The sequence below is a fragment of the Egretta garzetta genome, unplaced genomic scaffold (assembly GCF_000687185.1).
Source record: "Egretta garzetta isolate BGI_Z169 unplaced genomic scaffold, ASM68718v1 scaffold68, whole genome shotgun sequence".
In the NCBI taxonomy this organism is placed as follows: Eukaryota; Metazoa; Chordata; class Aves; order Pelecaniformes; family Ardeidae; genus Egretta; species Egretta garzetta.
Genome location: NW_009260774.1, coordinates 5,027,556 through 5,042,217, shown reverse-complemented (window position 1 = coordinate 5,042,217; position 14,662 = coordinate 5,027,556). Strand labels below are relative to the sequence as shown.

Sequence of the window (14,662 nt, the reverse complement as noted above, 5' to 3'; positions counted from 1 at the left end):
AGACAATATAAGCCTGTCTTCAGTGTAGTGGAGGTAAAACACCGGCCTTTTTTCCACAGTAGGAAAAAGTTGAATAAATGTTCTTGGTTTGGCATTGCAGCCTAATGTAGGCAGATGTTCAGGGAAGAAAGGGCAATGTCCCTTGTCCACAAGACAGTTTTTCACTGTTGACTTCAGTATCTGAAATCTGTAATATTGCTGAAGACTGTAATCTGGTTTTTTATTCTCTCAGACTGGGACAGGACCTGTCTGCATATTTTCTATAGATATCCTTTAAAGAAATGAGGTAATTGGAGTTTAATCCTGTGGGGTGTGGGACATCTAAGATGTTGGAAGAACAGTGTTTTTAAGGTGCAAGGAGTTTTGAAGATAAGCTGTTGCAACAAATTTCCACATACAGCTGAGAAGGGTAACCTGACCTGAATGGAGCAATATTTATATCTGATGAGGCCCACAGAGTTTAGATTTTCTTCAAACTGCTTCTCCAGGAGCTCAGCTTCAAATAACTTACAAAACTGACAGCAGAATTTGCAGCTGAGACAAAACTGGGGTAAGACGAAACGATAAATTGCCAGAGGTTAGAAATCTAGTTTTTATTTGGCTCATGTTACATGCTGGGTCCAGCATCTGCTTTAGTGAGGCTGCTTCTTTCTTGAGAAGCATGAGAACGTGTGTTGTGTGTGTCTGTGGCTGAATCGGTTATGTTTCATTTTTCTCACTAAATTTTCTGGTTCATGAAAGAGAGCTTTTAAGTTGGATAAATTATGTAGCTTACATATATAGTTCTGAAACAATAACAGCTAATAGTTTGTTGGTTTTTCTGTCCTATATGGTATGGACTAGCATTTTTGTACAGAATATCTTCTGTTCATTTGCTGTTTTCTTGCAAGGTGCGAGAGAGAAGAGAATTAGGGGATGGGTTCTGGTGTTTTCTAACTTTGTTAATGAAGAGCCGAGGAGAGTCTGACCTGTGCTTGCCCTTCTGCTCCTCCCATGGAACTGCCTGTTGCACAGCTTTGTAGAGCTGCTCAAATTGGAGACTCAGCAATCTATTTCTGCTTCCTCTGCTGCCATCTTAAGTCTTCTTAGGGCTTCCTTCAGACGTAAATAGCTGGAATTTATTTCTCTTTAAATAGCACAATCTGTACGATCCTCTAAATATGCAAATTTGGTTAATATATTGATTTTGTTTACAATATGTATTTTTACAATTCATAAGAAAAATGTGGCATGATAGCATGCTTTCATTATTTCAGGTTTTCATATCTCAAAATCTAAAATTATGTCTAAGAAAGCAACAGAGCTAGGAGTTGGAGATATTTTCTGTTTTGAAATGCATTTCTATGTTTACAATGCAATTCAGGGACTTTCTAGCACTAAGTACGTCCTCTGTATGTTGACTGTGTTCACCTTTCAACCTTAACATTCTTCATGTGTGTGTGTACATCACTTTCTAGGCTTCGAAAAGGGGGGAAGAAAGCAGAAGTTCTGTTTATGTTGCATGATACCTCTTGCATGATTCATCACTAAGGTTAGAGTCTATGAAATATAACTGAGATAGGCTGTGTTGGAGTTTGCAGATCTGTCAATAGGATGTGAAACCTTGGTTCTGCTTTCAAAATGGAAAAAAAGTTTAGTCATTACAAACCTTTATAGTATAATCTTTATTATTATTTTTCATCTCCTGATGCTCATTTGACTTCCGTAGGATTATATTTGGGGTGGTTAATGTACTTTCTTATAGAGTAAGAAAGGTTTCTGTTCAGACTGCTTTTGTAATTGAATCAGTAACACTACACAGTTCAGCTGTTCTTTCTATCTGTTTCATCCATTCCTTTCTGTGTCCCTGGAGATCTGGGAGAAGTCCAGGATGTGTAGGTGGTAGGGAGCTTCTCCTAAAAAACTTTGGGTGTTGCAGGGAGCCACCTCTTCAGGCATGTTTTGGCACTGGGCCCATGCTAATTGCTAGTGGGCTGAGTGAATTTGTGGCATGGCCCCCACCCGTTGGGGTTTTTATTTTGCTCTAACTGTGCTGTCTGACCGATGGGCTTCTCACTGCAGGTGTATTCCCTGTTCCTGTCATCTTCCACTGTGTTCACCAGTCCTATGGCATCTTCTCTCAGCAGTATCTCCTGTCCCATTTCAGTTTTCTGCTCTTTTGGAACAGCCACCTTCTCTTGAATATGCTTCCCATCTCCTCTAAAAAATGCATCTTCCAGTTTAAGAAATGTATTTTCTTCTGGGCTTTGTACCATGCTTAGTTGTGAGTGCATAGTTGATGTATTTTTAAGCTTGTTTGCACATATTTAGAGGCTACAATACAGGTTTACTACTTAAATATGAATTCTTTTTCATTTTCCCCAGAATGAAAGAAGGTGCATCTTTCAGCAAGTATAAGAAAAGCATTTTTCCAAAATAACTTAGAAGTCAGTGACAGTTATGCCTTTGTGCAAAAAAAAAAAAAAATGAGGGGGAGGGAGGTGTCTCCTGAGGGAAGAATAGGGTTTTTATACCTTCATGCAGTGGGTACTACATCTGAGTAACAGTTCACCAAATGTTGCTGTAGCTACTAAAATTTCTCATGAGTTCAAGGGATGAAAAATCCACTGAGGGTGGATACATAAAAAAATACAAGTGCAGAATACATATATACAAATGGGATCTGGTTCAGAAAATCCATGAAAGTACTCAGAGACTGGGATGGTACTCCAGGAAAAGTAGCATGTATTTCCCCATTTTTGTTCTCTTTGAAGGTATGCTTACTTTTGGAGACAGGCTAGATGTCAAAATGGATGTTTGGTCTAACTCAGTATGGGTGCTTTTATATTTGGGAGGTATGTTTGATACATGCAGTTACACATACAGGCCGTAGGGCTTAGGTGTATTTTGAAACTGTGCTTCTTTATTTGACAGGTTTTAAGGGCTGAAGCGTATGATAACAGTTAGAAAGAGAGTAACTTCTTAAGTTCAGAGCTTCCTCACTCAGTTCATTTAGGAAGAGAACAGCAGCTTGACCAATTCTGCTGCTGTAAAACCCAGCTCACCCGCTTTCCTTCCTGCCCAAAGTTTCCTATGTTGTATTGCCTCCTTCCCTTAATATTTAAAGCAGACTTTAAAAGGCTTGTGTGTAACCACTGCCTGGCTGCTGACGCCCATCTGTTTTTCCAGACTTCAGACACCTGAAAGTGAACCCAGCCAAACTAGTTTGCTGAAGCCTCAGCAAGCCATTGTCCCAGGATCTCTCTGTTTTAGTAACAGTCCATTAAGACTAAAGGAGCGATCCTTGTCTGGTGTACAGAGGAGGGAGAGACAGTCCTGCAAACCTGTACTTGAATACATAGATGTTCAGCGATAGGTGGTTTACTTACAGCTCTAATTGCCTTGCAGGGACAGCTACGGGTGCTGGGTGGTAGTGATTCCTGCCCGTGGTACAAGGACGGGACCAGCTCTCACCTGGCAACAGCTAGGAAAGGGAATTCAGTGCAGTTTCACAATATGCTTAATGGCATCTAACTTGAGACTGCTGCAGAAACAGGCAGTCGTTCTCTTCACTCCTTGGTTTTACCTCCTCCACAGGCTCTTACTCCCTCTCTTGCATTATCTAACGATCACACAGCAATGTGGGAACTGTTCGAGTAAGACAGGCCTTCAGGGGGTTTGGAGGGTTTATTCTCTTTTGGATCAGTGCGCTTGATCTGGCTTGCCAGCAGCAGTTGGCATAGATACGCGGGTATAAAAAAAGTCTGGGCTGCTTTTCAGACATAGCTGGTACCTCTGATCAGAAGCCTGGCTGTGGAGAGCTGTCTGTTCTGAGGTGGAGTCCTCTCCTTCATCTCCCACCTCATGAGCCTGAACCAGCTGATACTGTTGAACATCCTTCCACGATACCTGAGGGTGGTGATGCCACAAAATGTATTTCAAAGCAGTTGTTTCTAATCCATTGCTCTCTACGTTTTAATAACTTGATTATCTGGAGCTATTACTTACCAGAGTGTTTTTAATCTAAACTCTTCTGCCATAACCCATTATAATCCTAGAAGAGCAAGACATTATTTAGGCAAAGCAGGCTGATAAAAATGTCAGGGATGGCTCCCATCTCCTTTAGCTTTGTTCCCAGTTACGGTTTTAACTAACTGAGTGTGAAGTGATGTTATTAGTGATACATTCAGAAATGGATCTTTGGAGGATAATCAGAAGTTTGCATTTGTGAATGGCAACGTGAAGTTGGTGGTCTGATGTAAACCGCATGCAAACTGATTATGCAAACTGATACGGGGTTTGGTCTGATAGAGGTGCTACAAGGTGAATGAACTTTTTCGTTGGGATTCAAGATGTTACTTTAAATGACACAAGGAAATGTTAACTGGAGAAGTTCAATTAAAAGGAAAAAGGACCAAAGATGAAACTTGATACAACCCACTCAGAAAATAGGAAGAGGACTTCAGAAGGTTATATTATGAAACAAGCCACGTGACAAAATAAAAGCAGGGAAAGAAGATTTATTCCCAGCCAAAGAACAGCTCTTCTAGAAAAATGACTGACTTCTTACAGGCTGACACTGGTAAAGATGCAATGTTTGTTTTAAGAGCTGTGAAAAGGTCATGGCAGGCTTTGGAAGATTGTTTCAGTTAATTTATTTCTATTTGCTGCCTTGTTTCTTTCTAGAAGAACAGATTGGGAAAAATGGGAGAGAAAATATGCTAGTATGGTAGTCCTGTCCCCCCCATCAAAGTGCGATGCTCATTTTTTATCAACAACATAAAAGTTCCTCCTCCTCCAAACTTGTATTAGTTCTCTGCAAGGATAATGCTAAATTCCATTAGAGAAAATAATGGAGAAACTTGGAGAAGATCAGTGAGCTAGTGTCAGTTGGCATTTTCTTTTATGAAGATGTGCTGTGGCAGTGTACTGTTTTCAACATGGTTTTGCTGCATGTATGTATGTCCTAAGAATACTGAAACACTAATGAAGTTGTTTAGGTTGATGGTGAAATTCCATTTTTAAAATCATGTCATTACATGGTAGAGTTCAATCTTTTCTACTGTGTAGCTGTGATCTGATGTTTGGATAAAAATCAGCTGGCAGAAATACACAGTAAGATGGTTGATCAGTTAGGGGAAATTATAGGACCAAACTAATTTGATACCTGTTTGTTCAGCTGAGGGAGTCTAGGAGAGCTGGTCACTCTAGGTTGCACAAAGACAGCGTGTGCTCTGTAGCTGCTGCCTTCAGATTGGATTACTTGTGTGCATCTCCACTTGTGACCCTAAATATTCATCAGTAAACATACTGCATTTCTGTTCTTCTAAAGGTAAATCTACTAGACCTTTAAGTTCAGAGATACCTTCTTCAGGGATGTATGATTCAGTGGAAAGTATCTTTTTTCTTTTAGTATGCTTTAGCAGTTAATTGGATTTAATGAAAAGTCAAGGGACCAATGCTCTGTGTAAAGCTCAGAGCACTCTTAATTTTTTGCTGAAAAAGAATTTGAAAGTGCAGCTCATCTAAAAAAAACCATCCTGCTTTGAGAAGTGATGTGCATAGGGAAGATCTTGTTTATCATGGAGCATTGGTTTTATTGGTATCCTGAGAACAACTTAGAGTAGATATCTTACCTATGAATTCTGAATTTTGCGATGTATGTGGAAGAGAAGACATATGGAAGAGTGATACATATGGAAGCCTTGGAGCTTGGGTAGACTCCCAAGAAACATAACACATCAGGTCCTCCCTGAATGATGGCTTGTGACTGCCCGTTGCCACCGATCGACTCCTGTTTTTTAGGTATGACTGGAACATGGGAGAGCAGCTCTAGATACATGAGCAACCAGGTTTTGAATTGAGCAAGTGCTTGTAAGTATGGCGTACTGTCACTTGTGAGGGCCTCATCAACTAATTAGTTGCTGGTTTAGAGTGAGGTGGTGATAGATTCTTCTTAGACTGTGGAATCTATGGAATTGTTAGTGCTGTTAAATATTGAATATAGTATTTATTCAGTTTTCTGATATAAAAACAAGATATTTCACAGTAAAGTTGGTATTGAGTGTTGTTTTCTTAGGAGAAAACACGGGTGTGGTGTAGATTGTCAGTTATGTGCATCTCAGTTTTTATTTTCTTTCAGCTTTTACTTGAGCCTTTTTCTCTATTATGAGTTTGACCCTATTCTGCCACATACAGTGGACTTTCTAATGACACTAAAGCAACTTAGGGCCTACTTATCCTTTCTTACAGCTGTGTCTTTTGTTGGACATCCTAAACTACGTCATTTTGGTGCAAATGATCCTAATCTGTGTGTATTTTTCTAGTCTTATCCCTGACTGAGGCAGGATAAAAGCTGCTTGAATTCTTCTGAAATCTGTGTAAATATAGTGTGGTATCTCTATAGAGACGTAAGGCTCCTGTGCATTGATGAAAGTGAGTTATTTGGATACAATTCAGATACTAAGAAACAAAAATGTAATTTTTTTATCAACAGCAGGTATGGTAGGAAAGAAGTATAAACAAGGAATTACTTGAAACCTCCTGTTTACAGATGAGGTTCTGCTTATCCAGTTTGAGTAAAGAGTAAGAGTTTCTTTTGGAAGAAATGTATTTTCAAGGAAGTTCAGTGGACTGCACAGGTAAACAACTGCTATGAGTTGCAGATTGCTGGTACCTAACGAGGGGTCAGACTGAGTTCGGTACTACTGGGTGGTGCTGAAAGCCTGCACTGTGACAGCAGTGTTGCTTCATAGAGAGATGATGGTCACTATATTATTGCATAATATAATCACAAACAAGGTAAGTTCAGCGATGTGATTATATCTATGCTAATACCTGTTTAAGCACAGTGAAAGAATTGATCTTGGTTTAAATTTTTCTGATATAAATGCCAACATGTGGCTGTTGGTGGAAAATAGGGTTGTTTGTTTCCACTGAAATAGAAAGCAGCAGTTAAAAATTGGAATTTGTGGTGCTACTACAGCCAAATCTAGCAATGTTACTCTTGGCACGAGGCAGAGGGATGGTGAGCTGGTGGTTTCTGCCTCCATGCTGTTATTACCTCTTCTTTTTAACCACTACAACTCAATCCCAAGTATTCAACTTGGTGACATTTCCATAAATCGCCACAAATTCTTGGAGACTTGTTACAATAGGAAAGCATCCTGAGCACAGAGAGCATCATGAGCTGGAGTTACTGTATGTACTGTATGTGCTCTTCTGTAACTGCAACAGGATATTATTCAAACTCAGCCTTAATTTTTGCACTTTAGGGTGCAAGAAGGATAATCAGGTTTAGATAAAAACAGTCTTTATGGAGAAAAAAAATTAAAAACCCGGTATCTGGCTGAGAAACAGCATTTGGTTTTGTTGTCGGGCTTCATAATGTTTCAAAATTTCTGATACTTTTTGAGAACATTGAACTTCAAAATATGTTGGTCTGATAGCTTGAAACTTGGTTAATGCTTTGGGGCTTGAAATTTTTTTTAGCTTTGTTTTGTTTAGGAAATTTTGTGAGTTTTGACAATATTTCCTATAAAACTTCATATGCCTGCGCTTGAAAATCAGTGTACGTTTGCTAGCTAGCATAAAAAGTATGTTTCTTAATTTTTCAAAGACTTCGAAGTAAAGGAGAGAAACACTTGTTCACAAAGTGCATAGCAAAATTAACATTTCATATGCACTTTATACTTCTTTGTTTCACTTGATTTCTTTCTTTCCTGACAAAGTTTTTGCCCTGTGTTCATCCCGGTATCACCAGGCTCCAGTTCTTTTTTTTTTTTTTTTTTGTTAAATAGGTTATAGCATATGTTTCCCTATATAGCATTCTTCATGCTTCCTACTTGCCTCTTCTCAGTCACTGTTTACTTTCACCTCAACGTTGCCCTGCCACCTCTCATATGTCTTTCCTCTGTATGGATATGGTAAAGTCTGAAGGCTTAGTTGCTTTTCATGTGCTGCAAGTAGGAATTTTTCCTGTTCCATCTTTGCACCATGAATGTTTAGGTGGCTGCCCACATACAAATATTTCTAGAGCTTGTTGCTGGCTTTTTTCAGAGCTTTCTTGGAACACGGGAGGACTAAGACTAACCAGATAGTGTTATCTGTGCTGTTTCTTCTATGTTCCATCATACCAAGAAGGAAAACAGATTTGATTTTAGTTACTTTGCTTCCTTGGGCGTGCAAGCTGCGGTGGAGGCTAAGGGACAGCCAGCTATATGCAGAGCTCCGTGACGTGTTGGTACATTGTGGAGTGTTGGCTTCATGAACGTAGAAGTGTTTTTCATATAGGTGCAGTATTTAGAATTGATAGAAAGTGCTGTTTGCATTGGGGGAATTTTTTTTTTCTCATCTCTGTGGCATACTAGTTTAATAGCTTTGGGAGTATTGGACAGTTTTGAAGCAAAGATGTGTGTCTGTCCAAGATGCCTTTTGTAACAGCTTCACGAGGAAGAATCAGAAGCTGGATTTGCTGCGATCTGGAAGAGCTCTTTGCATACTGAAGGACATAAAAAGTCTTTCCAAACTGGACCATAATTTCAGCAAACATATATGCTGAAATCTGGATTAGGCTGGTGAAAGTTGAAAAGAAATGTCATGTCACTTCCCATTTGCTTGAAATCATTTGTCCATTTGTTTCTCAACTTTTTTTTTAATTCATTTTTTTAAGTGACTCTAGCTATCTGAAGTTCTCAGCTCTTGTGTTCTCCAAAGGAAATATAAATTCACCTCAGATGTCTTGTTGATATCTGCTGTCTTAAAATCATCACTTGCATACTTCAGGAGAAATAATTATCTAGTTTTGCCAAACAATCCTAATTGGCCTTATTTAACTTGGTGTTTTGTGTAGCTGCTGGCTGACGATGCTGCTCATAGGGGGAGCATTCCTATTTAGAAAGTGCTGCAGCTTTTTTTTCCCAAGAGAGAAAGATGTGAGTGAGAATCTTCTGGAATTTGCAAAGAAACATAACCTTAAAAGTGCCTGAGTTTTATCATGATTTGATTTTAATTTAAATGCCATCACAGAAGCCTGTCTTCTTATGTCAGTCTGTATTAAATTCTAAATGTTTAGAGGCAGAAGGTTGAGGCACAGCAGCGGCTGACAGCGTGGGATGGCATTTTGCAGAGTGCATGAATAAGACATCCCTATGAGTTTGACTTAATTGTTTTTCAAGTCATTTGATTTCTTCTATGCCGGTCTTAAAATGATGCAGGAGAAAGTATTCTTGGCCCCATTAAAATTGCACAGTTTTGGTTCCAGTATTGAATGTGGAGCCTTCATTTTCTTCTGTAAATCGTAGATTCAGCAGAAAAGACAACTGCAGGAGTATCTCAGCTGTGGAGAAAGGGGGACAATGGAAGTGAGCTGTAGGTTGTTGCTAAAGAGGGCGAGGAGATCCCCCGTGTGGAGCGGGGTGCTGTGCGGGCTGCCGCCTGCCTGGGCAAGCAGGGCTCCTCCACGCCTTGCCAGACCCGCTGGCCACCTGCCCCGCGTTGCACGCGTTTTAACGCTCTCCACCAAACACTTATGAGGGTTACCATATATATTCCTAAAACAGTGAAATTGTCACTTTTTATCGTTAGATTTATGTGGGTTTTGAATAATGTATTTAAAAGTGAGCGTGATGGTGTGAGTGTGCACGAGAGGTTATTTCAGGGGCAGCTGGGAACTGGCTGTTCGCTTGTATTCAACTGACTGTACATTTTCCTTGAAACTTGCCCACTGACACAGAACATATATGTACTATGTACCAGAATAGAATTTAGCACACTGTTATTCTAATGCTTCAAATTTGTATTATTTAAGATTTAAAAAAAACCAAAGGCTAGGCCTTTCTTTAATATGTTATTTTGAGAAGCGCACCTTAAAAATTCAAGAATCACATAGAAGCTGTGTTTTTATCTCTTGGTATGTTGTATGTGCAGGTAGGTATAGATTTCCTTGACTTGCCTCTAAGTATTATTTGCTGAAAATTTAAAAAAAACCCCAAAACCAAACCTAAACAAAACCAGACCCAAACGAAATTTTTTCATTCATTGTGTCTTCAAATGACAGCTTACGCAGCTGCATGAACACAGTGACACTTTTTCTGTCTTTGGCTCCTGTTATCATTTAGTTAAGACAGTCATGGAATTAATTTAAACTTCAGTATCTATGGATTTAAAAAAACCAAACAGCTGGGTTTAGCTGAAATTGCTAATTAGTTAAAAGCTGTTGGGAGACCGGTTGTGCTGTTGGTTTGTGCCCCTGCTAGCAATTAAGCCATGTTTCCCTGGAAGGCCACACTGAACACGTTTATTTTAAATGTACATACAACACGTTGAACCTCTGTTCAGCAAGAGGTTTTTTTAGGAGGTCCCCCTCCTCACAGTTTAGGAGTTAGAGACTGCCATCCAGTCTTCTGACTAGTCTGAGGGGACCTCTTGTTTTCACTGGTGAGTCTCCAGTGAGCTCAGTAAGCAATTTTTAATGAACTGAATCAGTTCAGCGGCCACGACTCTGCCCTGCCTTCTGCTTGCCACCATTCTGGTGACCTTCAGGTTCAGCGAGTATTTAAAGGTAATTATATCCCTAATGACATCGCAAACTTGTTTCCAGATATTGTGAACTGGGGCAAGGTTTGAATGTAAACATAGGCCCCTTATTCTGTTGCTGAGATAAATAATACTGAACTGGTATCTGCAGCATATCTTCTTGTCTGCAGCTAACAAACTTTAGTAAAGTGTCTTCCAGATTCTTAAGTAAATCCTTCCTAAATCACAAATAAGACTCAGGTTTGGCTATAACTGTCTTCAGAGAGAGGTGTCTTCCTCTCTGTTTACTTTGTGTCTCTATATGTATTTTGTTAATAGACTTACATGCACAAGTCAGCTGTAAGGGGTTTTTTGTTTGGCTGGTTTATAAATCAGAGTGTAGGCCAAGTGGCTAGGTAAAACTTTTGACTTCCAGTTCCTGAGCTTGGTTTTGGTGTGGACTGCTCGGCTTTTGTACAGTAATCTCGGAGGGTTGTTATTTATTGTCTCAGAGATACTGAGATTCCAACCTTTTATGAAAGGTATTGAACTGTATTTTTCATAAAATGATGGGAGTCTGGGTTTCATAATAATTATAGAAAATAAATGTTTCATGGTTTTTTCAAGATTGTTAATTTCAGTCTATAATTGCTATTGAGGAATATACGGCAGTGATTCCTAAGAGACAAATTTCAAATAGAAGTATTTTTGCTTTCATAAAACAAAGCAAACTTGTTCGTCCAGTCTTACCCAGTCTGCGTAATGCTTGTCATGGAAACATCAGGGCAAAAGGATCAAGAATGATTTTATTTTATTTTCCTGCTCTTGTCTTTCCTAGTAGTCCTGGGAGACTTGCTATTCTCTGTCCTTAGACCAGGAGAGTATCTAAATGAGGTACCTTTAGTTTCAATATCAACGCTTGAAAGCTTTAGCTCCAAAAATAAGCTTGGTATGGATCAAGCTACTGTTTCCTTCTGATTTATGTACATTTTGAATGGCTACCTACCAGAATGTTGTATAAATTATAAGATTTTCTGAATTATTCTTCTGTGGCTGTCTGTTGAACATGGCCACTTTGCAACAAATGAATTACAAAAGACAGAAATTCAAGTGCTATACCGAAAGGTTTTGTAAGTAGGTGACGGTGGGAGTCCAGTATGTTTTTACTTTTCCACTGCATCCAAGTTTGCAAAAAGCTTTTTCTGGGCATGCTGTCAAAGGGCATAGTTCTGGACTTTTTATTACACAGCTCCGATTTCTTTTTGTAAGTGTGTAACTGTATCAGTTAAATAGCAGCTGAGGAAATGTAAATTACGTATACTTGCTTTAGAAAGATGAAATTTCAAGACGAAGGTAGCATCTACTTAATAAAGATAAAACACAAGCAATTATTTGCAGGGTTTTTTAAACATGGATGACTTTTTTTAATATGCATACATACCAGCACACAACAATATGCTTGTTGCATGTGAAGATTTTAGTATATGGCACCAGAATAAGTGAAATATCACATATGCCCATATTTGAAATCATACTGTAAGTTTTAATTAACATTTAGGTCGAAGTACAATTTGTTTGGCCAATATGCTGTTGCATGTGAAGATTTTAGTATATGGCACCAGAATAAGTGAAATATCACATATGCCCATATTTGAAATCATACTGTAAGTTTTAATTAACATTTAGGTCGAAGTACAATTTGTTTGGAAAGTAATTAGAAAAACACAAACAAACAAACAACAAAACCTTCTGATTTTTAGGATTATTCTGGTTCTGGCTTCTGATCAGCTATGCCTTACAAACTCAGAGCATCGTTCTTTTGGTCTCATTTACCACATCTGTTTCCTTTCTGTATGCGATGCAGAGTCGAGCTACCTACATGTCTGAAACGACTGCTCTCCTGCTCTCCTTTCCCTGGGTAGCACTGGTTTTCCTAATTAAAGCTATGGTCCTGTAGGCACCAGGGTGACTTCATGCACTGTCTGAACCCTGTCATTGCTTTGCTGAAACTATTTTTACTGTAAATGAAGATAAACAAACGCATAAACTTTTTCAGGACAGGGTCACTTGGTACTGAATGATGCAGAAAACAGAACAAACATGGATTTCATTACCAGGCTTAAAAGGTGTCTTTAAAATAGTTGGAATTTGAATAATTTGGTTTAGACTGAGTATTGCTCCTTCACTATTAATCTATTTGAGGGGATCACCTATTAATTAATTTTTTGGTGGGGTAGCAGAGAAGAGGCCTTGTTGGAGTGGCTGAAGGAAGGTGGGGAAAGGACCCTTCTCACTTCCCTGGCGCGGAGCGTGCTGCCTCTCAGCTTTCTCCTGATTCTTCCGTTTCTCCCATCCCTTTAAATCCTGCGGACTTGGGGCAGGTTCACCCATCCTTCCTTCGCTGACCCAGGGAAAACCAAAGCCTTGTAATCACATGCAAAGGGGAACTCAGATAACTACTTCTTCAGCCCCACTAATCCCCCTAGCTCTGCTGATCTGATTTTAGTTGGTAAGCAGCTTCATTTTTGGAGTCTACTTTAAGGGATCATTTGATGATGAAGTTGTTCATATGTCTAAATAATAACTTTCTGAAATGCTACTGTAGCCTTTTGTTCATTGCCTACACTGTCTTGTGCATTGCTCCTTTCATCATGCCTGTAAGTTACTGGCCTGGCTGACCAAATACAAACACTTCACGTATTTTCCTTACAGAAGTAGCATAATTTTTCCCTATAGATACTGTGTGGAAATAGGTAAAAATCTGGTTTTTTAAACATCACTTTTTTTCATGTCTGTATTAGAAAAAAACAAGTTGAAAGAACATGAATGTTGACTTGGGAATTTTTTATAAAGACATTTTTGTCAGTGGTTCACTTTGGTTTTGAGTCAATGTTTCAACTTTGTGAGAAAGTTAGTTTCCCCGCTGCTGTTTTTGCCTGTTTAGCAGATACCCTGCCCAGCAATTACCTGACCTGCATCCTGCAAAGCTGTCACTGTTAAAACAGTACAGCTGGTATTGTTGAGAAATGTTGTTGCTTTGTGTTAATTTTCCATTTCTTCAGAAGTTAAATGTTGAAACTGGAGAGAGATAAGAGTCGCAGCGGCACTCTTCTAAGAGGAACAGAATAAAACCAGCACTGCATACCAGCATCAAAGTTAGTAGTGGCAACTGATGATGCATATCCCAGGAGATATGGTTACACTTCTGGGAATTCATTTCCATTTCGTGATCTGTCAGTTCTTAGCTCTTCTTGACGTAATCACAGAGGTTTAATAACGCGTGCTATTTAAATCAATAAAAAATAGGAATGTATGAGAGTACTTGATGCTGAGTTATTGAATAAAGATAAGGAAAATATGATCCTAGATCTGGAATCTTGCTGTTGTTAATTGGCAGGAGTTAAACAGAAATACTTCAAAGCGTTTGTATTAGTGTTGGATTAATTTTGTGACTGGCTCCTGCATCGTTTGGCATTCTGCAATAGTGATGTTAAGAAAGCACTTGTGATTTCATACACCTGTTACCAAACAGCTAGCTAGTTCTTCAGGTCTGAGTATTTCCTGATTATTTTTTTCCCCTCAAATACATGGAAAATGTAAATTAAGCTCTGCAAGGAAGGAGAAATGCTTGCAATTTTTTGCTTGTGTTTAGTCCTATCATGGCTTAAACTGTTGAATTGGTTAGAGAAGTGGAAATGTTGTGGTCAGAAGGTGTAAGATTGACCTGTATTGATGTTTTAATTATTGTTCAGTCTATAGTCTATGCTTGTTTAGAAACAGACTATACAAGTGTAGGTTCTCAATAACTTTATAGCCTTATGGTTTAATACAATGCAATAACTTAATCCTTTTGTGCCTTATTGTTGGAATTGATCCATTTGACTTAATTTGATATTCAGAAGTAAATTCCAGTGAGTCTGGATTGTTGACTCCTGAGACAGTAGTACTTTAAGAAAACAGTGGGGTTGGAATAGAGTGTAAAGTACCGCTTCCATTCTCCCCTGGCCTCTTTGCCCCCGAAAAGCTGACCTTATGAATACATAGGAGCAGAGGTGATTCTGGTTTTACTACCTTCACGAAGCTGCTTCAGAGAGCAGGAGTCATCATTCTGGCAAAGTATAGGAACATAACGTGCCACTGAATTTGGAAGTTCTAGGAAGGGTGGCTT

At 39.0% G+C, this 14,662-nt stretch overlaps 1 protein-coding gene across 3 annotated transcripts in view; it reads left to right on the top strand.

The window, feature by feature from the left end:
• Positions 1–14,662, top strand: part of PPP1R12A (protein phosphatase 1 regulatory subunit 12A) — a 74,727-nt gene that overhangs the window by 1,283 nt on the left and 58,782 nt on the right. The window lies entirely within an intron of this gene.